Source organism: Papio anubis, chromosome 18, assembly GCF_008728515.1.
Source record: "Papio anubis isolate 15944 chromosome 18, Panubis1.0, whole genome shotgun sequence".
Classification (NCBI taxonomy): domain Eukaryota; kingdom Metazoa; phylum Chordata; class Mammalia; order Primates; family Cercopithecidae; genus Papio; species Papio anubis.
Genome location: NC_044993.1, coordinates 49,517,859 through 49,542,512, shown reverse-complemented (window position 1 = coordinate 49,542,512; position 24,654 = coordinate 49,517,859). Strand labels below are relative to the sequence as shown.

At 44.0% G+C, this 24,654-nt stretch overlaps 1 protein-coding gene and 2 long non-coding RNA genes across 3 annotated transcripts in view; 2 read left to right on the top strand and 1 right to left on the bottom strand.

Annotated features, from left to right (window-relative positions):
• The window catches only part of HS3ST4 (heparan sulfate-glucosamine 3-sulfotransferase 4), a 441,230-nt gene that overhangs the window by 340,677 nt on the left and 75,899 nt on the right, over positions 1-24,654 (top strand). The gene's annotated exons all lie outside the window — the stretch shown is intronic.
• Positions 1,935-22,610, bottom strand: LOC110742016. Its single transcript, XR_002519181.2, has 3 exons — positions 22,531-22,610; positions 5,153-5,247; positions 1,935-2,002 (listed from the first exon to the last, which is right to left on the bottom strand). It is a non-coding gene; the product is annotated as an uncharacterized LOC110742016 (long non-coding RNA).
• The window catches only part of LOC110742015, a 54,124-nt gene continuing 49,733 nt past the window's right edge, over positions 20,264-24,654 (top strand). Inside the window, exon 1 of the long non-coding RNA XR_004179823.1 lies at positions 20,264-24,494. This is a non-coding gene — a long non-coding RNA (uncharacterized LOC110742015). The remainder of the gene's footprint in view (positions 24,495-24,654) is intronic.

Sequence of the window (24,654 nt, the reverse complement as noted above, 5' to 3'; positions counted from 1 at the left end):
CAGACATTGCCTAGCACGTAGGACATGCAAAAGAAATATTTGTGAAGGATAGAATTGTTGAGAGAATGAAAGTATTGGACTTATGTAAAGTACCTAGTGTGGAGATGGGCATCGACAGAGCAGACACTGGGTAAAACCATGGCTATGGATGTTACTGAGGTGGCTGTGGGTCCAGCCAAGGCTCCATTCAGAGCGGGACTGCCTGCCTTGGGCATGTTGCTGGGTTGAGAAGTGATTTTATATAGCAAGGGTGAGCAGAGGAGCTGAAGCTGAAATCCAGGCACATGGCCCTGCCACTCTCCACCCCAGGAAGAACCAGAGAAAGAGATGGATACAGATCATTCAGCACCTCCCAGAAATGTGGCACGAGGAAGGATCCCAGCTTACACTCCTGTGGGCCGGGACGAGGCTCCCGGCTCTGACTCATTTCTATCGGAATAAGCCTAAAATCCTTGTATGACTTAGCTTGTTCTAGGAGGACATTTGTATTCCAGCCAGGGAGGGGGCTGGGAAAAGCTGGCACACACTGAAACACACTCCACTCCACTCCAAAGGCAAGCTTGATTATCATTGCATTTATTTTGACTAGGCAAGTGTTAGATCCTAATCAAGCAGAGAGGCGCAAATTGGTCCCAAATTAAAAAACCAAAAGGGAAGAAGGATCATTTAGAAAGCATGTCAATAGGAGCCTCTGGCCTGATATACCAGCCGCAGGGCCCAGCAGAAAGAGGGAGGCGTGGTTTTAAGACTGATTCAGATTCAGGCCGAAAGTATTCTTACAGTAAATTAGGAAAATGTGGCCCTCGCTCAGGCATTCTCTTTACATCCATGGGAAGGTGTATATGAGGTGGGACCCACTCATTAAGATCTGAGCGACAGACTGCGAAGGTAAGTGGAAAGAATACAGGTGTCTGGGTGCAGTGGCTCACACCTCTAATCCCAGCATTTGGGGAGGCCATGGTAGAAGGACTGCTTGAGCTCAGGAGTTTGAGACCAGCCTGGGCAACATAGTACGATTCCCGTTTCTAACAAAATATATATTAGCAGACTGGGCATGGTGGGTCTAGCAGGCTGGGCACGGTGGATCACGCCTGTAATCTCAGCATTTTGGGAGGCCAAGGCAAGCAGATCACCTGAGGTCAGGAGTTCAAGACCAGCCTGGCAAACACGGTGAAACCCTGTCTCTACTAAAAATACAAACATTAGCTCAGCCTGGTGGTAGGCGCCTATAATCCCAGCTACTCGGGAGGCTGAGGCAGGAGAATTGCTTGAACCCGGGAGGCGGAGATTTCAGTGAGCTGAGATCACTCCACTGTACTCCAGCATCGGTGACAGAGTGAGACTCTGTCTCAAAAAAAAAAAAAAAAAAAAAAGGAAAACAAAACAAAACAAAATATATATTAGCTGGGTGTGATGGTGCACTTGTAATTCCAGCTGCTTGTGAGACTGAGGTGGGAAGCTTGCTTGAGCACAGAAGTTTGGGGTTGCAGTTATTCATGATCATGCCCCTGTGCTCCAGACTGGGCAACAGAGTGAGACCATAAGAAAGAAAGAAAAAGAGAGAGAGAGAGAAGAAAGGAAAGAAGGAGGGAAGGAAGAAAGGAAGGAAGGGAGGGAGAGAGGGAGGCTGTAGAATTGAGCAGGCTTGGATTTCACTTCATGCTGCATTGCTTGCAAGCTGGGTGATCCTATCCTCTCAGAGCCTCAAGTCCCTCATCTCCAAAGATAGTATGAAGGCTGGGGCGTAGTCAGGATTATGTGAACAAAGAAAGGAAATGTGGTTGGTAAGAGAACACTTTGCATATAGTATTGCTTAACCAATATTCTCCCAGTCCACGCCTCCACAATCTGCAATTGAAGTTCCACGATCAGATTTCAGGCCCTGGGTGACCCCAGGAAAGTCCATGTGGACTGCAATAAATGAGAGAGTCTCACCTCTGATTGCTTTTTCTCCAGGATCTTCCTGGAGTCTCTGCTCTCAGGCTCTGACATCCACAGGTTCCTGGGAGGAGGACAGAGCAAGAGAGCAACTAGATGAAGGCAGGGTAATGGGCATCACAATATCAGGGCAAAAGTATAGTGGGTTCTCACCATATATGGTGGGCATCACTGCAGATGCCCAGTGACCGAGGCAGCATTTAAGGGAGCTATCGGTGTGGATGCCTGAATGGCCTCTTCGGCATCTACCACCGAAGCCTGACCACAGCGCCTTACATTCACCATCATCTACAGTCATTCATTCAATACACAGTGACTGAAGCCCACTTTGTGCTAGGCCTGTGCTGGCCTGAGAAGGTGCAAGTCATGGATCCCGCTCTTATGCTATGTGCCATACAGAGCAAGTCGGCTTTCCTTTCTCTTTCCAGACCCCTTGAGAATACCCCAAATTACCCTTTTCCCCATTCCACATGGCTTCCAGGTTGCTCTCTGTCCTGGACCCTTGTCCAAAAGACATATTCTAGTTCATCCATTTCTTTGTTAATGTGTAATCCCTAAAACTGGAGGTGCTCCATGAAGTGGCAGGGGTGGGGTGGTCTCACCAGCATGGAGTGAAGGTTTTAGATTACAGATGTTTGTTGTCTCCATAAGGAGAACTGATTAAGAAAAAAAAAAAAAAACACTGATGTGAGTTCAAGACCAGCCTGGGCAAAACAGCAAGACTCCATAACTACAAAATAATAATAATAATAATAAAGAATTAGCTGGGTGTGGTGGTGTGCACCTGTAGTCCCAGCTACTTGGGAAGGTGAGGTGGGAGGATAATTTGAGCCCAGGAGGCAGATGCTGCAGTGAGTCATGATCGCCCCACTGCACTCCAGCCTGGGCAACAGAGTGAGATCCCATCTGAAAAGAGAAAAAAGACACAAAAAACTGATTTTAACCTCATCATCTGCCCATATCTCTTTGACCATCTCTATGAAAGACATTGATATAACTGTGCTGTGAAGAATTTTAATGAACTCAAATCACAATCCCCAGAAATTAGCAGTGGTACAATTTGGTTTAGGTAGGAACAAGCCATGAGTGGGTTACATTCTCAGAAGGAAGAAAACCAGTGTTGTAAATGTGAAGTGGAAAGAGACAGTTGTCAAAGGAAATGTAGACGTGGCAATTATTGGCTTGGTCTCCACCTCTTTCTTCTCTCCTCGCTGATACTTTGAGAGTTTTTGACTTCAGAGTTATCATCTCTACATGGACTGGTAAACTAACTTCTCCAGCCCAGACACATCCTCAGTGTTCTATATTTTTACACCCAACTACCTCTAAATACTTCCTCTTAGATGTTTCAAAATATCCCAAACTGAAGCTGTTCTCTTCACAAATCCCTTGGCTAAAGCTGGTTCTCTTTCAGAGCTACCTCTATGGGTGAAGTCAACAATATCCATTCTTTGGCACAAAACACAAACTTAGGAATCATTTGTGATGCTTCTTTCTCCCTCAGTCTCCCATATATAATTAACCACTCACCTATTGATTGTAATTTTAAAAGTCACTTGAGTCTGTCTACTTCTTTTCTATCTCCTGCCAATACCCTAGTTTAAAATCCCATTTCTTTCATCAGAACTCTCAAGGGTATCCCAACTGGTCTTCTCGCATGCAATCTCTCCCTCACACTGCAGCCAGAGGGATGCTTTCCTAACGCGCAACTGATCACATTATCCTGCCATTGACTCTGTGTTCCTAGGTACATACTTAAATCTCTTGGTGGTATCTCCTTGTTCCTATGATAAAGATGACACCTTGGAGCTGACAGTCAAGTCAACGCCCCATGACTAATTATGGGAACTGTGAGTACAGGAAGAGTCCTTTCTCAAAGCCAAATACAGGGCTGTTATCTGCATAAGAGGTGTGGATACTGGGTAGGTAAAGACAGCAGGTGTTCACTGAAAGTCTGTCTCTGCAAGGGAAGCAGTCTCTAAATGGAAAACCTTGCGAGAAATAAACAGTTGTTCAAGGATCCATACAGGTGGACTGAGATAGTGATTTTAGCAAGAGACTAGGAGGCCAGGTAAAGTTATAGTTACAGAAAAGCTACAACTGAAAGCTACAACTGAGTGGAATCAGGACATGTGTACCAAATTTATATCAGCCCCATTGAGATAACACTGGCTGGTGAGGCCAAGGCACTCAATATACACACTGCAGCTGAGCATGTCTATTCATGGATTTGGGGAAGCTAGGGCTGACAGGAGTTTGGCATGACTTGGTCATAATGAATTTCTGTTGGTTTCTCCCTGCTCAAAAACCAATCTGTTTATAATGCCTTCTAGAACTGAACTAGGGTTAGATGTGACCCTGCCCACTCTGTATTTCCTGGGATCCAGCCTTGATGGTTAGTCTTGCCTGAAATTGAGCTCATTTGTCTGTATCAGATCTCCTGGTGTTTTTCTCACCCACCTGCCCCGGATTTTTGTTTTTTTCTTTCTTGAAGTTCAACTTTATAATAGATGCCTCCATTTAAGCCACTGATTGAAGTTCTGAGAGAGAAAGGAAGATTAGGTGTACTTTTTTCCTGTGCATTCCATCTGCCTTGTCTCTCCAGAGATATTAAACAATCAAGCCAGGTCACTCCCCTGTTTAAAAGCTTCCAGTTTTCTGCAGACTAAAGTTCAGATGCTCACATGTGGCATACAAAATGCTTTGTAACATAATCTGTATGTTGTAGGGTTTCTTGGCTGCAGACACAGAAACTATCTAGAACGAAAGGAAAGCCTTAAAAAGCAAGCATTGGGAAGAGCTCATAGGATGTAAGGAGAAACTGAACAAAGAGGTCCTGAGAAAGAACTGGAACTGGATAACTGGATGGAAATCCAGGAAATAGGAATGAAGAGACAATGTCTTTAAGACCTGGTGACCAACATGAACCAGCTCCAAGACTTTTCCTTCAATCCCTCTATGACTTAAATTAATAGAAACCCTCCCATTGTGTGACTTCTTGGTGTGGGTACCAATCAAGGTATCTCACTTCCCTTGGGTAAAAGGCAATGTTCTAAGCTCGGCCCACTTGAGTAGAAAGAACAGTGCCATTCTTAAACCCATGCACAGAGCATCCTTGTCTTGCGCCATGTACCTCAAGAGGTCTCCACTCTAGTCCTTCAGCTGCCACGTGCCTTTCCATGAGATAAGGAGGCCACAGGCCAAGGGTACATACCTTCCGGGACCTGAACCCTTCCTCTGGACCTTCATGTTGCTTGCATAGACTCCAGACTTCTCTACTCAAGTTGCCTCTTTCTTGGACCTCTTCTCCTAAGGAGAGACTGTGTGTCAATGTTTAAGGAATATAAAGCCTATTGTCCACTGATCTTCAGTGTGAGTGTTGTGTTGTACTCACACATGTGGAAAAAACCACTCAGAGTAAGAGACAGAACTGGGAGTAGGAAGAGAAGTGGAGGGCAGACAGAGGGTTGGGATTTACGAACCATAAGTTAGGAGCCAGGTCTTCCCACGCTGCCAATTTTGGCAAATAAATCTGAGAAACAGACGATTCTAAATCTAAATTTGACCTTCCAGGCCATTATGAACATAGGAGGAGAGTATATGTTTCACTGAGCAGTTTGTTGGATTGCTTTATAATTTTCAGATACCTAGGTATGTGGTATATTGCCTTTCATTGGCGCCATTACCCTGGCCCCTGCAAATGTGCTAGATGGATCTGTCAAAGGGAATTAGGGTGCTGCTACTTAAAGAAAGGGCACAAGAGTGGTCCACATGATACTGACATGCTGTTTTTTCAGATCTAGTGGCCTGCCTCCCACATGTTCAATTGCCCCAGTGCTTCCAGTCTTGCCTCTAGGGTCTTTTCTCAGCAGAGTAGCCAGAGGGATCTTTCTAAGCATATAACAGATCAGGCCACTTCCCTGGTCAAAAGCCTCCAATGACTCTCCCTATCTCTCAGAAGAGTCAAAGTCCTTCGTGTATTTCCCAAAGCCTTACATGATATGGATGTGTCCCAGCCCCACTCACTCTCTAACCCCTCTCCTGCCACTCTCCTCTGGCTTCCTCTGCTCCATCCACATGGTCCTCCTCACTGTCCCTCAGCTAAGTGAAGCACAGCCTCTGGATCTGCCATCCCAGTGCCTGGAATGCTCTTCCCCAATTGTCCCTGTGGTGAGTTCTCAGCTCCTTCAGCTCTCCACTCATGATGCCTTCTATGACTCAACTAAAGAAGGAGAACCCTATTCCCAAGCAGCATATTCTTTCCACCTTCCCTGCATTATTGTCCCCAATAACACTTGTCATCACACTGTGCATTTTACTTGCTGATTTTTATACTGTCTATCTAGACAGACTAGAATAAAATCACAAGGGCACCTGAGCCTATAGCCGTCACATCTGTACTGCAAGCGCATAGAAGGGTCCTGAACTCAGAGGAGGCATTTCCCAAATGTTGAGTGAATGAATGCCTGCATGCCCATGCCCTTGAGCCTCTGCTCATGGTCCCTCTCTACCTAGGATGACAGCATCCACTTCTCCAATGGTTCTTCCTTCAAGGTCTAGCTCAGCATTGCCTGATCTTGGTGACATCAGAGATAAGGCAACACCTTTTACCTTATCTCCATTTGACATCGCTTTTTGTCCATCTCACCACAGCAGAATTCTGCACCTTCTTTTGGGTACTGCCGTCATATTTTACATACACTTCTATAACAATGCACACCCTATTAAATTACTGTCCTGTTTATTTTCTTTTAAAAAATGTATATAAGAAGTACATGAATACATTCATATTATTAAGCATAGGTAAAGTGAAGATGTCCATTACACTCTAAATCTATCTTTTCCTGCCAGAAGTGATCTTGCCTGGGAATTTATTTACATATATAGAAATAAAAATGCAAAGTTTTATTTTGAGTGTGTGTATGTGTGCTTTTTTATCTATGTGTTGTTACATTTTCTATTAGGATTTGCAACTTCTCCATGAAATACTTAGGACAGCTGTCCATTTTATTTTATTTTTATTTGTTGTGGGTGCATAGTAGGTGTATATATTTATGGTGTGCACGAGATGTTTTGATACCAGCATGCAATGTGTAATAACCACATCATGGAGAGTGGGGTATCCATTCCCTCAATCATTTATCCTTTGTGTTACAAACAATCCAATTACACTACTTCAGTTATTTTGAAACATACAACTATGTCGTTATTGACTAGAGTCACCCTGTCATTCTATAAAATAGTAGGTCTTATTCATTCTTTCCATCTTTTTGTACTCATTAACCATCTCCACCTCCCCACACCCTTCCACTACCCTTCCCATCCCCTGGTAACCATGCTTCTACTCTCTATGTCCATGAGTTCAATTCAACTCATGGACATTTTATACCTATATATATTCTCCATTTCAAAAAACTTCAGCATTGAATTACATAGAATTGCATGGTGATTTAGTTAGCCATTCTCCATCTTATGGATATTTAGATGGTTTTTATCATTGCAACAACGTCTCAGTGAATGTTCTTATACTGGTCTCTTAGTGCAGATATATTTCTGTAGACTAGATACCTAAATGGGAAATAGAGGATCTGAAGAGTACAGATTTTAATCTACCAATTTGCCCTGTAAAAAGCCTGCAGAAACAACACTTCCATGAAAGCAGAATGTTTCCAGTGTTTTTACAGTCTGCATATTTACTGGGAGAAAATGTCTCATTGAAGTTTTAGTTTTTATTTCTCTGATTATTACTGAAGTTGAACATGTTTGTGTCTATTTACCGGAAATTAGATTCTCTCCCTCTTTGACTTGTCTGTCCATATTTGGAGGCTCATTTTTCTTTCCTATTGCTGTCAGTATCTTTCTTTTTCTTTTTCGAGACGGGGTTTTACTCTTGTCTCTTGTTGCCCAGGCTGGAGTGCAGTGGCGTGATCTCTGCTCACTGCAACCTCTGCTTCCTGTGTTCAAGCGATTCTCCTGCCTCAGCCTCCTGAGTAGCTGGGATTACAGGCGCATGCCAACATGCCCAGCTAATTTTTTGTATTTTTAGTAGAGATGGGGTTTCATCACATTGGCCAGGCTGGTCTCGAACCCTTGACCTCAGGTGATCCACCCACCTCTGCCTCCCAAAGTGCAGGGATTACAGGCGTGAGCCACTGCGTTTGGCCTGCTGTCAGTATCTTTCTGTGTCTCTGTTTGTCTTACTTGACTGTGAACACTTGTGGGGTGTTCATCACATTTACCTCAGGTTCCCACTTCCAGGACACACAGCTGGTGCTTAATCAATGTTTATTCAGTTGCGTTATGGAAGTCATAAGTATTACCCTTAACATAGTTGTCACTGTCATCTTCATCATCGTCACCATTTATTTATACTTACTGTATGCTAAGCACTGCCTTAAGAGGTATACATATACTGTCCCTAATTTTCATATTACCTCACCCAACATGGTCACTACTGATATCTCTGTTTTAAAGATAAGCAGCTGAGATGCAAACTACCTAGGCTGCCCAAGTACACTGAGCACACTCAGCTCTGGAGAGGTGAGCTTATGAAGCTAGTGCTTCTCCTTCACGGCCGTGGTCTTCATCCTGGCTACATGCTGGAAGCACCGAAACAGGCTGGGCACGGTGATTCATGCCTATAATCCCACTATTTTGGGAGGCTGAGGTGGGAGGATCACTTGAGACCAGGGGTTTTAGAGCAGTCTGGGCAACATAGTGAGACCTCGTCTCTATAAAAGCATTTTTAAAAAATCAGCCAAGTGTGGTGGTGCATGCCTGTGGTTCCAGCTGCTCCGGAGGCTGAGCTGGGAGGATCGATTGAGCCCAGGAGTCAAGGCTGCAGTGAGCTACGATCATGCCCTGCACTCCAGCTTGGGCAACAGACTGAGGCTATGTCTTTAAAAATAATAATAATAAAAAATAATAAATTTTCAAAATAGAATTACATAAACATCATTTTAAAAGATTCTTTTATTCCAGCCCTACTCTAGGCCAGTCGATTCAGAATCTCAGGGAATGGGTCTGCAGAAGTAACATTAAAAAACAAACAAACGAAAGAAAACCCCCAAAGCCTGTAGGTGATTCTGATGCACTGAAACAATGGGAGCCATTGGTCTACATCAGAAGTAAGGAAACTTTTTCTGTGAAAGGCCAGATAGTAAATATTTTAGATTTTGCAGGCCATGAAGTCTCTGTGGCAACTATTGAACTTGGCTGTCGAGACATAGAAAAAAATAAATGAGCGTGGTTGTGTTTCAATAAAACCTCATTCACAAAAACAAATGACGGCCACATTGGGCCCATGGACTGCAATATTGGACTCTGAACCAATAGCACCCAAGAGTTCCTATCATAATACTTTAACAAGTCTGCAATTTAAGACTGTCCCAGTCAAAGCGTGATCTCTGATCACATTAAGCATCATGGTCGTTCTCCATGGACAATGGCTTAAGAATCCTTGCCCAATCTTGAGAGAGTCTGCTTCAGTGGGTCTGGGTCTGGGAGTCTGCATTATAATGCAGGTCATTATGATGTAGGTAGCAGACCTTATGGACCACACTGGAAGAATCACTGATCTACTGAAGCATAATTGTTCCTGGCAAGCAGCAAAAGCTTGGCTGAAGAAGCAGAACTGGCTGTTATTCAAAAATCCTTTAAGATCACAGATAGACATTCTGTGTCCCCCGCCTGCCTTATGTTCCAGCATCCTGCCTCCAGGGTTCTGAAACCTTTCACACCCCAGCATCAAACCCTCCCAGACTGAATGTTGACAGAGAAGCAAGCAAGCTATCCCTCCACTTTAACTCTGAAATTAGTCAAAGATCAAAGTCCTTGTCTATTTCAAAACATTGGAAAAGAGAGTGACTGTTTAACCACCTACATAATAAAACTGATGCTGGCATCTCTCTCTGTGTGTGTGTGTGTGTGTGTGTGTGCGTGTGTGTGTGTATTTCAGTTGTTGTAAAACGGAGCGTCCATTCTCCTGTCATCAGCTTTCAAGCTATGTGGCGGTTGAATGCAATCATTTCTGTTTCCCGACCTCTTTAACATCCATTATTTCTCTGTTGTCCGCATCTTATAGTCACAATCCTTTTAGTTGTTGATGACTTGGCGATTACCCGGGCTACCGCTTTAGGATTACATCCAAATGCATCTGAACAGTTGAATTTACTTACTGCTTTCCTCCTAAAAGCTTTTTAACATGATCCAACTGGGATGGTTACATCAGGAGAATCATTATTTGCAGCTCTCTTTTTTGGGAGATGGAAATAAATTTCCCAAAAGATGAAAGCAAACTGTTCAGTGTAGATCTGCAGTGTGACTTTTTCTTCTCTTTCCTTTTTACATTCTGTTTTCACAGTTTTCCTCAGGAATGACTCTTCTCCTGGGAAATAGGAATGTTTTCAATTGCACAATTGAGTCAAATCAATATTTAGAGTGGTTTGAACTTTCAGCCTTTTGCTGGATTTTGGCAGTATCATTTTACACTTAAATCCCTTTTCCCAGGTAACCTATAATATTAATATTAAACATTATTCACAGCTTTCTAACACCCCCCCAATTTCACTCAGCTATCAGCAAAACAAATAGTACCCAAGAGTTAAAAAGTTGCTATTCTTCTTCTAAAGCACAAGCACTTTTATGTTAAAATGGTATTGCTGTATGTTCTCAATATCTGTATACCTACCTACCTGTGCATGTAGTAGCTTTCAACATTATAATTAGACATGGAAACCGCACTGTGCAAGCATAATGCACCCACAGAGATTTGTAAAGCAGCTGTGACAAGTGCACACTATGGCAAAGCAACTTTACAATAGCTAGGACAAATTCTACAATCTATTCATGGAGGGTTTCAAATAAAAATTGTGTAGAAGAATCTGAACCCTTTCATGCAGGAGGATTGCACAGATGATGAAATCTGTCATACCTCTCTGGTAGAGTTGTTTGAAGAAACGTGTTGAATACTGGAAGGCTAATAGCATGGGGAAGCCACTCTTGTTGAGTTGAAATCCCAGCCTAGCTGCTGTGTGATCTGGGGCAAGTTGCTTTACCTCTCTGAGGCTCAGTGACTCTGTTACATTATAGGAATAATAGGAAGACATTCACATCATGACGTTCTAGTGGGGATTAAGTGAGGTCCCAGATGTCAGGCATCAAACACAGCTTCCTCATGTGAGAATTGTAACCACAGTGTAATGATGAGAAGGAAAAGAGATAAGCAATCATTACCAGGGAGCCTCTCTGCAACTTGCGCAGCAATTACAATCTTCCCTTATGAACTGGCTCGGTTAATAGCATCTACATTCACTCAGCTATGCTAGTAAAAAATTGAGAAGCTGTACTTTAAACCCCTCCCCTTCTTGCACCCCCACCTTCCATGATTAATTAGTCCCCAAATTGTGCCATTAATCCTCCCAAATAACTTTCAAATTCTGCCTCCCCCTCTTCATCCTCCCTGCCACTACCTCAGCCCAGGCCCTTACTAGCATTTATCTGGATGAATGCAAAAACCTCTTAACCAGTTTCACTATCTTCAGCTAGGATCCTCCATGAATCATTACTAGCCATATTTTGCAGAATAAAAAATTGAGGCACAGAGAAGTTTGACAAATAGCCACAAATCACACAGCTGGTAAGTGGTGTCGCTGGAATCCCAACCCAGGCAGTCTGGTCTCAGAATTTTCTGCTCGATTTTGGAATAGTGGGTTCACTGCGTTGTGTGGATAAAGAAACCCAGCGGTGGCTTTAGGCCTCATGTTTGTACCTCTGGTGAGTCTGATTTCTCCATTGACAAATCTTTCATCAGAGCTGTTACTTGATTCTGCAAGAGCTTCAAGGAGTAGCCAAGGGACCACTGCGCAGGAAGAGAGAAGGGGAGGAAAAGGGGGAAGCCGTGGAGCTTTCAGCCTCACACCCCCATTCTCTGGAGAGGGGAGAGGGGCTGGTAGTGGAAATAATAATTGATATTTCCTATGTGATGAAGGCTTTACAAATATCCCCGAACTATGAATGTTGGCATAGCTTCTGGGTTGGTGAACACATCTGAGTGCCAGGATCATGCACCCCAACTGCATGGGGATGGAAGCTCCTGCACTTGGGTCCTTTCCAGACCTTGTCCCATGCATCTTTTCATCTGGCTCTTCCTCCCTTTCCTTTATTATGTCTCTTATGAATAACATGGTACATGTAAGTTAAAAAAAATAGGAGGGATCTAGATTAGGGATGGGCAAGCTAGGGATACACATCCATTTCAACATTCCAGGAGTCTAGTCCACTGGATGCGGCCAGGCAGGGGGCATTTCCGGGTTAGGATGATGCTTGGATTCTGGTAGGAAGCAGGCTGCTTACTCAGGCAGATGTGATGTTGTAGGACCACATTGTCAGTCATCCATGTCCCATTAAAGGATACCATCTGATGGAAGCTGGGACCCAGAGCTTTATCATGTCCTGTGGTCTCCGGCACCAGAGTGGCAGGGAAGGTAAACTGAGACACTTAAGACCCAGGAAAGGATTGACTGCTGACCAGTCTACAAATCTCAACGCTCTCCCGGGAGACTGACAGTCGTCTGTGCAACCATGATTCTGCAAAAGACACTAAGAGCCCATGCGACTGTGTAATTTGTATATCAACCTGCTCTAAAGGCTGTGGGTGTAGCACTAAGAACACATCTAGAGAGCCTGACATATTACGATCCTGGCATTTGCTTGCTCAGGGTCTACCGTGGCATTTCTCAGCTGTGTCTGAGGGATGTCAGTAGCTGTTACAAGAGATGAAAAAGAAAGGCAGGGGGTAGCATCATGGGGAAAAGTATGAGAAAAAAATTGACCTCTACCCTTTCTGAATTTAAAAAGGCAGCATGATATCACTGTCTTTTGAATTCATAATGCATCTTAGCATTAACGTTCTAGAGTAAAGAATTCTTCTTTAGTTTAATTTAATATATTCTTGCCTGTACTTATTTGACAAAAGAACTGCTTTTACCCAGAAGAGCCAGAACATATTGAAAACATTATCCCTTGGGAGTCGGTTTGGGAAATACTAATTTAGTTGAATGTAGCGCTAGAACTCGCAGTACATAAGAAGGCGGAAAATGAGCAGGCTCACCAGTGTAGACTGTCCACACTGGTGGATTTTACCTGATTCCCAGGATTCTCCACATTAGATTCTGAGCTCTGCTAATGTAGGCACCATGTCTATCTTGTTCACTACTCGCTTTTCCTAAGCCTTTGATGGTTGATTTTTTTTGGTATGTCCGACACCTTCTTTAAGAACAACTGTTCTTCGGCCGGGCACGGTGGCTCAAGCCTGTAATCCTAGCACTTTGGGAGGCCGAGACGGGCGGATCACGAAGTCAGGAGATCGAGACCATCCTGGCTAACATGGTGAAATCCCGTCTCTACTAAAAAAATACAAAAAACTAGACGGGCGAGGTGGCGGGCGCCTGTGGTCCCAGCTACTCAGGAGGCTGAGGCAGGAGAATGGCGTAAACCCGGGAGGCGGAGCTTGCAGTGAGCTGAGATCCGGCCACTGCACTCCAGCCTGGGCGACAGAGCGAGACTCCGTCTCAAAAAAAGAAAGAACAACTGCTCTTCACGAATTTTCCATCTCTCTTAACATTTTCATCTTCTTTGCTGTTTTCCTGTACTTTTATAACATCCCAAGTTTTCTCTCACATGGGTTATATTTTCATGCGTTGAAGCTAACCTTTTCCTTGACCACATTTAATGCATATTTTAACTCTCTTTATTTTATTTGTTTTCTACACAATCTAGCTTACCACAAACAACTATTTATTCATTTCAGTCTTTTTTTTTTATCATTTCAGCTTTATTTTATATTACATCAAAATTACATTTTTGAAACTTTATGGAGACCATAAAACATTCACTTTCAAAAAATTACCCTTGTTGCCTATAGTATCTTCTCCATAGGCATATTCTACCTGTGTTTTACAATTTCTGTAGCCTTCTTTCTTGCTGCACAAGTTTTGGCTGTGCTTCTATTTCCTCATGTAAGGACAGGAATTATTATTATTATTTTGTGAGACAGAGTCTCACTCTGTTGCCCAGGCTGGAGTGCAGCGGCATGATCTCTGCTCACTGCAACCTCCGCCTCACAGGTTCAAGCGATTCTCCTGCCTCAGCCTCCTGAGTAGCTGGGATTACAGGCGCTCACCACCACACCCAACTAATTTTTGTATTTTTGGTAGAGACAGGGTTTCACCATGTTGGCCAGGCTGGTCTCGAACTCCTGACCTCAGGTGGTCCACCTGTCTCGGCCTCCCAAAGTGCTAGGATTCCAGGCATGAGCCACGGTACCTGGCCCAGGAAAAAGTTTTACTCAGTTCTGCTGTTTGTCTATGTTAGTGTTTGTAGATTCACCTTTATTTCCCTTCTTTATTTACTTGTGGACCCTTCACTTCACTTCTGATTGCTGTTAGAACCTGTCTCTTATATCAGTGAGATTTACCACTCTGAACCAGATTTTTGGCATCTTGGAAGATGTTTAGCCAGTGTGGCTCTTTAAGACTCAGGAGGAATTTCCTATCTCAGCTTCATGTTGAGAAATATATATATGTGTGTGTGTGTGTGTGTGTGTGTGTGTGTAAACATTACGCAATACTTACTGGGGTGCTAGGCACTATTCCAAAGCCTTTTACATTCATTTAATCTGCACAGTAACCCTCTGAGATTAGTACTCTTAGTATTCCCATTTGACAGATGAAGAAATGAGTCACTCTAATTCATCCAACATCGTACAACTAGTAAGTGTCTAAGTCAAAATTTAAATGTAAGCAAACTGGTGCTGAAGTCTGTGCTGTTAACTAGTACAATATGTTTCCTCTTCATTCCTTTCTTGCAAAACAAAAAGAGTAAAAAGCTGTAGCTGCCTTGATTTACCTGTTTCTGTGGTTTCCTGCTTGAGAGAATGCATGTGATTGCTATGTTCCACCACTGGGCATTGTAGTCCTGCATAAGCGTAGGAAGTACTCATTGGGTAATTAGGGCAATGGAGGGCTAAGTTGCCATGAGCACCTCCTCACAGAGTTCTTGCATGATGGAGAAGCCTTCCTGCCTCTGGCTGACACAGGGTTCTCGTCTCTAAGCCCCTGTAGGTCAGAAGTTGTAGCAGAAGTGCCTGGCCTTATTTTTCTGCATCAGGGATTCTTCCTTTCTTTGGTTAGTGAAAATTCCTTGAGGGCCCAGAAGATTTCGATCAGTACTATTTTGTTCCCAAGTCTGCAGCAACCTTTCATTTATTGGTGTGTGTATATGTTCATGAATATTCCAGTGGGAAGTTGGTAGAAAGGAAAGGTAGTCATTTGGCCGTTGGTGTCTTGCCCAGGAAGTCTCCCTTATCTAGTTTAATCCTTAAAACAGCCTTGAAGGATGCTGTTATTAACCCTGCTTTCCAGGTAAGATGATGAGAGAGCCCAGAGTGCTTAAGAAGTCACCCAGGTCACACAGCTGGCAAATGAAAGAGACAGAATGCAAGCCGGGATCTCGTCTCCAAAGCCCTGTTTTCTCAGCTATTACTCATTTCCTTCAGTTTCCAGTCAGTTCATTTTAATTCCTTGTATTTAATTCAATCTTATCAAAGATTCATTTGCTGAACTCCTATTATATGAGTAAGATCTGGACCTTGGACTCAAGAAGTTCATGATGAGAAGCCAAAGGTAGAAGGCGGTGATAATGGACCATGAGTGGCGGAACAGACTGCAGGATTTGGGCAAAAGTAGAAATTCTACTTTTGTGCATGGTTTGAAAATGTCTGGTGATGAGGGCACTCAGAGCATTGCTTGAGGAGAGGCATGACTCCTGCTCCAACCAGGTGTGAGGCAACCACCTGAGCAGTGGCAGCGCCACAGAGCCTGGAAGTCCAAGATCAAGGTGTCGGCAGGGCTGGCATTTCCTGAGAACTTTCTCTAGGCTGTTACATCGCTGCTTTATCCTTGTGTCTTTCCATCCTCTTCCCTTTGGGTGTCTGTGTCTTCATTTCCTCTTCTGTAAGGACACTGTTCAGATTGAATTCGGGCATAGCCTAATGATCATTTGAACTTAATTACCACTTTAAAGGCCGTGTCTCCAAATACAATCACAACAAATGAATGTAGGAACAAACTTCAACACATGAATGTTAGGGAGGAAGCAATTCAGTCTGTAATAGTCTAGAACCAATGGCAGGCCCAGGTGGCAATATGAAAAAGGATAGATTGTCGACCATATAGCACAACTCTTGGAATGTTAACGGAGTTGGGACGTAATTCTTCCTCTAGGCCACCATTTACCTGCATGGAACATGCAACACTGAATATGTGTGTGGTTGTGTGTGTGACACAGTTTTAAGTGTTACTAGGACACAGCATTTGACAACATTGAATCCCAGCTTGGTGCAGTGGTTCATGCCTGGAATCCTAGCAATTTGGGAGGCCCAGGTGAGAGGATCCTAGGCCTTGAGAGGATCCCAGGAGTTTGAGACCAGCCTGGGCAACACAGTGAGACCCCCATCTCTATTAAAAATTAAAAAAAAAAATTAGCCAGGTGTGGTGGTGCATACCTGTAGTTTCAGCTAGTTGGGAAGCTGAGGTGGGAGGATCGCTTGAGCCCAACAGTTCAAGGCTATAGTGAGCTATGTTCACACCACCACACTCCAGCCTGGGTGATGGAGTGAGACCCTGTCTAAAAAATAAAAAATTTAAAAAAAACATTGAATCTCGCAGCAAGAAAGTCATTCTCTTTCCATTTTTCTTGCAATTCTTTAAGGAGAATGTGTTAGTTGATCATACTACGTCTCTTATACCTCTCTGCCTTTTGTTAATGTCCCCTATTGAGAAAAAACAGAGATAAGAAGCCTTGAGAAATAATGATTATCTAGGTAAAATTGGAGACTACTGTTTTGTTTTCATCTTATTGAATTTTTATGATTGCCTTTTATGTATGGCAAATGATTCTGGGCTTCTGCTTGTGATATTGACATAATAATTATTATCTTATTATTTCCTTATTTACTAAAGGTAGTCATGTGTTTAAAAAGTGAGTTAAAGAAAATATTGAAAAAAAAATACAGTAAGTCCTATAAGTAATGACACATATTAGGAAGGTGGGATGGAAAGCTAGAAGGCTGGGAAGTGCTGCTGTGGGTGAAGGCAAGGTGAGTGGGGAGGAAAGTGGTGGACCTGCTGGGAAGTCATCAGGAGAATGATGTGGCTGTGAGTACATGTGCCTGTGCGCATGTGTACTGGTTGCCGGGGGGGCGGGGGGGAATGTGTGCCTGTGTGTGTGTGTGTGTCCTTGAGTGGAAAAACACAGTTTTTCCTCTGCTTTCACATCACAACGATCAACCCACAAGAGGGCTGTGACCCCATGTGTGAGTTGTCCCCCACACACCAAGCAAGCAATCAGTTCTGCAGCGGACACCAACTGCACGGCCACCAATTCCATTCTGACACCCTCGACTTAGAGATAGCGTCAGATTCCACAGCTTGAGGCTGAGCTCAAGCCCCAGGTCATTTTACCTGTGCCTCTAACTGGTTGTCTATAAATTGGGATTCTCACAACCCCCTCCTTTAAGTCTGATTATTTGCAGGAGCAGCTCACAGAACTCAGGGGAATACTTAGGTTTACTGGTTTGTTAGAAAGGATGTTACAAAGGATACAGACGAAGAGGTGCTCAGGGCAAAGCATATGGGAAGGAGTGAGGAGCTTCTGTGCCCTCCCTGGGTGCACCGTCCTCCAGGAGCTTCCACGTGTCCAGCTGTCCATGAGCCCCTGAACCCTGCCCTTTGGGTTTTTAAGGAGGCTGTATTATATAGGCATAATTGTCCCTTGGTGATCAACTTAATCTTCTGCCGTCTCGCCGCTGAAGATTGGGAAGCAGGGCTGAAAGTTCAACCCTCCAGTCCTGCTTTGGTCTTTCCAGTAACCAGCCCCATCCTGAAGCTACCTAGGGGCTGCCAGCCACCAGTCCTCTCATTAGTATACATAAAGACATCACTTTGGAGATCCTAAGAATTTTAGGAGTCGTATGGCAGGGAAGAGGAAGAAGACTATGTGTGTGTGTGTGTATGTGTGTGTGTGTGTGTGTGTGTCTGTGTGTGTGTGTATATATATATATATATATATATATATATATATATATATATATTTTTTACCATGTCACAGTCCTCATACCCTGAAATCATCCCATAAGCTGAGATGAATTAGTAGGATTAGATAGGCCTTTGTTTTCAATCTATAAGCAGGATTGGAAATGTCCACACACTCTTAGGTATGAATTACATAATGACATGAATTATTGTTTTTCCAGAAGCAAATAGTGAATGATAAATAGTTACTGAGCATATTTCATATGCCAGGCACTGTGGAAAGTACTGCAGCTACCATGTGGGTTAAGACAGACGGGGTCCCAGCTAAGTGGTCAAAGACTCGCATGAGACTCCTTCCGTACCACTCACTAACCAGGCACCCTCTGCCGAGCGATTTGAGCTTCTTGAGCCTCAGCATTCTTATGCATCTAGCGGACAAAGCCATACCCCATGCATATTGCCCTGGTGATAAATGAGCTGAGGTGTATGAAGGCACTGCCAATTGTGTGAAGGCATGCGTCCAGTGTTATTACTGTCAGCCTTACATTCCGAATTTCAAAAGTGCCATTCAGAGAATCCTTGCTTTGATGGCCCCCAGAAGCATGTGAAAAATAGAGCTTCTACTCAGAAGGCCTAATTGCATAACTTGAGCAATTTAGCTGGAAATGTTAAACACTGTCTGCATCCCGCAGCTGGAATGGAGGGAACCACATGGACAGGAGGTCAGGGATCTCCTTTAGGCAGCATTGAGTTTAAGGAGACTGGCACCCACTGTGTTCATCCGGAGAGGTGTGGTGGATTAATACAACGCAGACCCTGAGTTTTAATAATGAGTCCAACAAATGTGCAAGGCTCCAGGGAAAATAATTGAAAGGAAACTCTCTAAGTCAGACTTGGTTCCTCCAAACGCATTTGCAATCTCCCTTCCTGTGGGGGTGGGGAGTGGGGCAAAAACTTTAGGTTAACAAGTTAATGACACCTGCCTACTGTGCCTTTAATTACCCTGCAAACCTCAAGCAGAGACTGACAACTACTAGAGCCATATGCAGATTTCAGGGCTGTCTACACACAGATAACACAGCCTCCTCCCACAAGCTTTCCTGACAAAGATGAGCAGGATTCCAGGAAGCCCACCTTCACAGGGCAAGTGAAACTAATAATTTTTTTTTTCACAAGGTGTCCCTTTTAATCTTCACAACAGACCCTGAGAGGTCAATATTATTGTGTTTATTTACCCAGGGGGAAACTGGCTTAAAGATATTAAATATGTCAAAGATCACACAGAGAGACCAGAGCTCCAGTCTCTCTGGTCAAGAACCTAGGTTCACCGCAAGGATTTCATGCAGCTGTGGAGGGCCCTACTCACTCTTCCTCCTCCTCCCTCCTCTCATCTTCCCTCCCTCTCTTTTGGTCTTTCTCTAGTCTCTTTTATTGCCTCCCTCTCTGTTTCCTGTTCTCCCTCCTTCCTCCCCACCCCATATACTTTCTTTCTTTCTTTTTCCTCTCTCCCTTTCTTTCCATTCAATTTCCCTCCCATCTCTTTCTCTCTTTCTTTCCTTCCTCCCTCCCTTCCTCCCTCCCTCCCTCCCTTCCTCCCTGTTTTCCTCCCTCCCTCCTTCCCTTCCTTCCTTCCACCCTCTTCCCCAAGGCAGTTCATAGAAACCGGAACCCCTCTTTCCTAAAGTCAGCCAGGAACTCTAAAAATATTATTCTGACCTGCTGGGTAAAGTACTGGCCATAAAGAAATCATTGACTATAGATCATGAGACTCCCATTCCAGAGAGGGTCGTGTCCCACACTCACAAGGAAGGAACACTGCTCAGAGAGGCCAAGAAAAATCTAGACAGAGAGGCCTTGCTGCCTGTCCCCACTCAGTCTATTGGCATTCCACTGGACCCTTTATGTCCAATCCTATTTCCACTCGGTCTACCCTTTGTTGAATCTAAGCATGAAAATGGACAACTTCTTCTGTATCTCTGAGTTTTCATTCTGAATACTCCAACGTAAAAAAGTTATTCTTATTACTTTTTAATTATTATTATTTTCCTTTGCAACAGAGTCTCATTCTGTCACCCAGGCTGGAGTGCAGTGCCACAATTTCGGCTCACTGCAACCTCTGCCTCCTGGGTTCAAGTGATTCTCCTGCCTCAGCCTCCTGAGTAGCTGGGATTACAAGAGCTCCCCACCACCCCACCTGGCTAACTTTTGTATTCTTAGTAGAGGCGGGGTTTCACCATGTTGGCCAGGTCTTGAACTCTTGACCTCAAGTGATCCGCCTGCCTCAGCCTCCCAACGTGCTGGGATTACAGGCATGAGATACCACGCCTGACTCCCATGTATACATGTTAAATGCAGGTGTTGTCTTTTCTCCTAGGAATCTGCCTCGTATCAGAGAACTTAAGGGAGCCAAGGGCTTTGCCCCCAACTGTCCTCACCAGGTCTCATGCTCCTTTGACTCTGAGCTGGGATAAATTTGTGTCTTTTTTGCTCTCTGTGCTTCTTTGCTCTCATGTGGGGACCTTCATCTCTGCAGATTATTCCTGGTTTAAGGTGGGGACTTCTGATTTACTAAATGTCTGCTTTGTCTAGCTTCTTTAACACTGTTCATCTTACGTAACATATGTTGCTAGCTGTCTTCAGACAATTCCATGAAGTTTATTGGAAAAAGTGAAGTGAACCGCAGGACAGGACACCTAGTGTCAGTCCTGGGTCTCTAGGTTGCTGCGTTACCTTAGGCAAGCCCCCTCCTCTGTCTAAACTTCAGAGTTCCCAGCTGTAAAAGATATTCTCCCGAGACCCTTTCAGCTCTGCCATCTGCATGTAAATCCTGATACATAAGACGCTCCCCTCAACAATCCACGATGACTATGTGGTCTTTCTATAATGATCTGTGAGAGCAGGTGGAAGTCTAGGGTCTCCAAATTTACAAGAAGTGAGAGAGATAAGTCATTTTGAATGCTTATCACAGCACTTGGAAAAACTAATTAATGTTAATACTTGCTGCAATGATTATTTAGCATGCACCTCCAATGTCCTAAAAACATCACACAGAGAAAAATAAACAGTGACATCCAGATTTAAACAATAAGGTCTCAGGAAAAAAAGCAGATCCTATGATGATGTTTATAACATCCTGATGGAGAATTTCAGAATGAAGTTCAGAATGAAGGGGATTGTTCTTTCTCAGGAAGACCCAATTTAAGGCTTCAGGAAGTGTGGTTCTGATCATCTGGGGACAAGGAGATCTTGATTTTTGGTTTGGGACTTTCATGTATGTCCCTGTGCACGACACTGGTCAAATATTCACCACTCTGGACCCAATTAACTTGCCTGGAAACTTCAAAACAGACTCTAACATGTATATGCGATTTACATATATATACACATATATATGTGCATATATATGTACATATATAAAATACAACAGAGTCTAGTATTTATTTTCTTATTCATTATTTGTATTACTATTTACTATGGATGTCTTGTGCAAGTGTAACAATACCACCATTTTGTGGCAGTTGCAGTAACAAACGCCACAAAATCTCCATAATTTTAAATAATTTCTCACTCATAAAACATATCTATCATGTGACAGCAGAACTGCACTACTCCACAGAGGCATTCAGGGATCTATGCCGGGGGAGGCTCCCTTAATAACACAGACTTCTACCACCACAAAGACAAGGAAAAGGAAAGCTTGGCAGGAAATGCACCTGCTCTTAGAGTGACAAACATCACTTCCTCCTACATGTCATTTGTCAAAGCAGGTCATATGGCCGTGCCTGAGATTTAGTAAATGGAGACAATCCTACCAGGTGCCCTGGGCAAAAGAAGCAAATATTTGTGAAGGGTATCTCCTCAGGGTATAAACACAACACCATACCTGACCGGCTGGATTTGTGTCATAATGTATCCTCACTTCCACGAGAAAGAGAGAGAGAGAGTAGAAGAAAAATAATGCATTAAGATTCCTTGTTTTTCACAAGGAAGCCAACTCTCCTCCATTCAAATGAACTTCCCCTCCCAATTGACTCAGTTTACCTAACAAGGCAAGAGCTAAACATCTGTTTCCCATGAATCCTTCTCAATTTCCATCAAGGGGCCAGGGAAGTAGCTGGTTCAGTGTTAGAACCAGTGGCCAGTAGACCAGGTTGGAAGCTTTTGAGAACTATTGGTCAGAAAACAATTGGTGCAAGAGGAATGGCTTGCATCATTCATTCAGCAAAATGAAATGGGAAGATAAGAACTGGGTGCTGGAGTGGGTCAGGTGGGTCATCACCAGGTCATTGTTTTGGTGGTAATTACCCCATCAGAGTCCAAAGTTTCAAGAGAGTCTCTGAGCTGAGGAGTGGGATTGTGGCTATGGGTTCCACCAACTCATAGTCAGGATCAGGGGGCACAGAGGCGTTCTGGGAGCCATCACAAGGCAGCAAAGCTGTGTGTTTAGACAGTGCTCTTTTCTCTAGTGTGAGATGGATGTTTCCGATTGCTCTTTACCTACCTTTGACCACAGAAAGGTATTTTCGTTTCTCTTCAGCAGAGAATCTTGACTCCTTGCTGTCTCTTTACTGGCCTCTGAAGTCATGGGCATTTCCAAGCGCTGGACTAGATGCTCTATGGGGAAATGACAAAAATTAGATCTGATTGTTCTATTTTGTTCTCATGACATTAAATTCAGAGTTACCCAGCACTGCCAGATCACCATTATCTTTTCTTAAATTTGATGAGTTGTTTTTTTTTTCTGTCATCCCAAATTGCTCTTTAATGTGAATCATTCATGAGAGAGGGTCAGGGCTCTCAGCAGGGAGGCAGCCTGCTGAGGTCAGAGAGGAAGGCACAGGATTTGAAGTTAGACTGGCTCAGCCCCAAACCTCAACTCTGGCATTGAGAAGATGTGTGGCTGTGGCTAAGTGATATAGCCTTTATGAGGTTCAGTTTTCAGCTAGGAGGATAAAGGAGATGGTATTTGTAAAGTACTTTACTTTGCCTAGCTCACAGCAGGAACTCAAGCAATGATCATAATTAGGAAAATCTGGGCACTAGTAGGGGAAATTCAGACACTCTTTTGGGTCATGGTGGCTGGGAACTGAGGGGCACAATGACTTGGTGGGCCCAGGGGCTATCAGGGAAGATGGCACATGCACCTGCTGCTGGAATTATGGCGGTAGCATAGCTCTGGCTGTTACTCACTAATCTAGCTAAAGCTAGCGACACCCACCAACCCTTAGTTTTGAAGAAAAGTTTCCCACATAATAATCCTCAGACTTCTTATTTTAAAGTCCTCAAATCCAGTAAACCTCTAGTCCCTATCCCCTGACTAAATGCCTTCTACTCTGTAGAACCATTGCATGTGGGTGCATATGGAAGCTCTACTTTCTTTCCTCTCCTCTTAAGTGTTTTTGGGATGAATAATATGCTGATATATTGTAGCTCACCTTGGCTGAATATACATTGACCAGAAAGAAGTGGTGTGCTAACCCCCTGATGGATTTGATTCATTTGGGCAGTGAAGCTTTGCAGTTTGGGCCAAGGGTTCTCAATGACCTGGCTTGTCTGTCGACAGGCTTCAGGCTCACTGGGCATTTGATAACAATCTCCTCAGGGTATAAACACAACACCATACTTGACCAGCTGGATTTACATCATAACGTATCCTCATTTGCATGAGAGAGAAACAGACAAAGAGAGAGAGAGAGAAGAATGCATTAAGATTCCTTGTTTTTCACAAGGAAGCCAACTCTCCTCCATTCAAATGAACTTCCCCTCCCAATTGACTCAGTTTACCTAACAAGGCAAGAGCTAAACATCTGTTTCCCATGAATCCTTCTCAATTTCTATCAAGGGGCCGGGGAAGTAAGTGGTTCGCTGTCAGAACCAGTGGCCAGTAGACCAGGTTGGAAGTTTTTGAGAACTATTGGTCAGAAAACCATTGGCGCAAGAAGAATGGCTGTCTTCAGCAGAATGAAATGGGAAGATAAGAACTGGGTGCTGGTGATTTGTTTTATGCGACCACCAGAGCAGGCGCCAGAGAAAAGGCAAGTAGGCGAGGTAAAAAAGAAACTTTATTAGCTAGCCAATGTGAAGGAAGAAAGGGCGAAGTTTACCGGTTTCCGACGGTGGAGGCCGAGGAAGTTGCTCCGGCGTTTTTGGGCCAGGTTTCTAGGTTCGCATATGAGGAGGGGCCGAGGAAGTTCGCGCCGCGCGCCTGCCGGAATCGGCTTTTTTGTTTAAGGCTTGGGAGTGGGAGGGCAATAGGCGGGACACGGGCGTGTTGGGGCGTCTTGTAGGTGCAGCCAGCTAAGTTTTGGTTTCCTTGATTGGACGCCATGTTGCGCCTGCGCAGTTGGGCGTGGGCTGCGTTTTCCCGCGCGCGGGTAAGTTGGTGATGAAGAACCCGGAAATGCGCCATCTTAGTCGTCTTTGTCCTCTCCCCCCGTCCAGACAACTGGAGTGCGTCAGCACCAGGTCATTATTTTGGTGGTAATTACCCCGTCAGAGTCCAAAGTTTCAAGAGAGTCTCTGAGCTGAGGATTGGGATTGTGGCTGTGGGTTCCACCAATCCATAGTCAGGAGCGGAGGGCACAGAAGTGCTCTGAGAGCCATTGTAAGGCAGCAAACCTGTGTG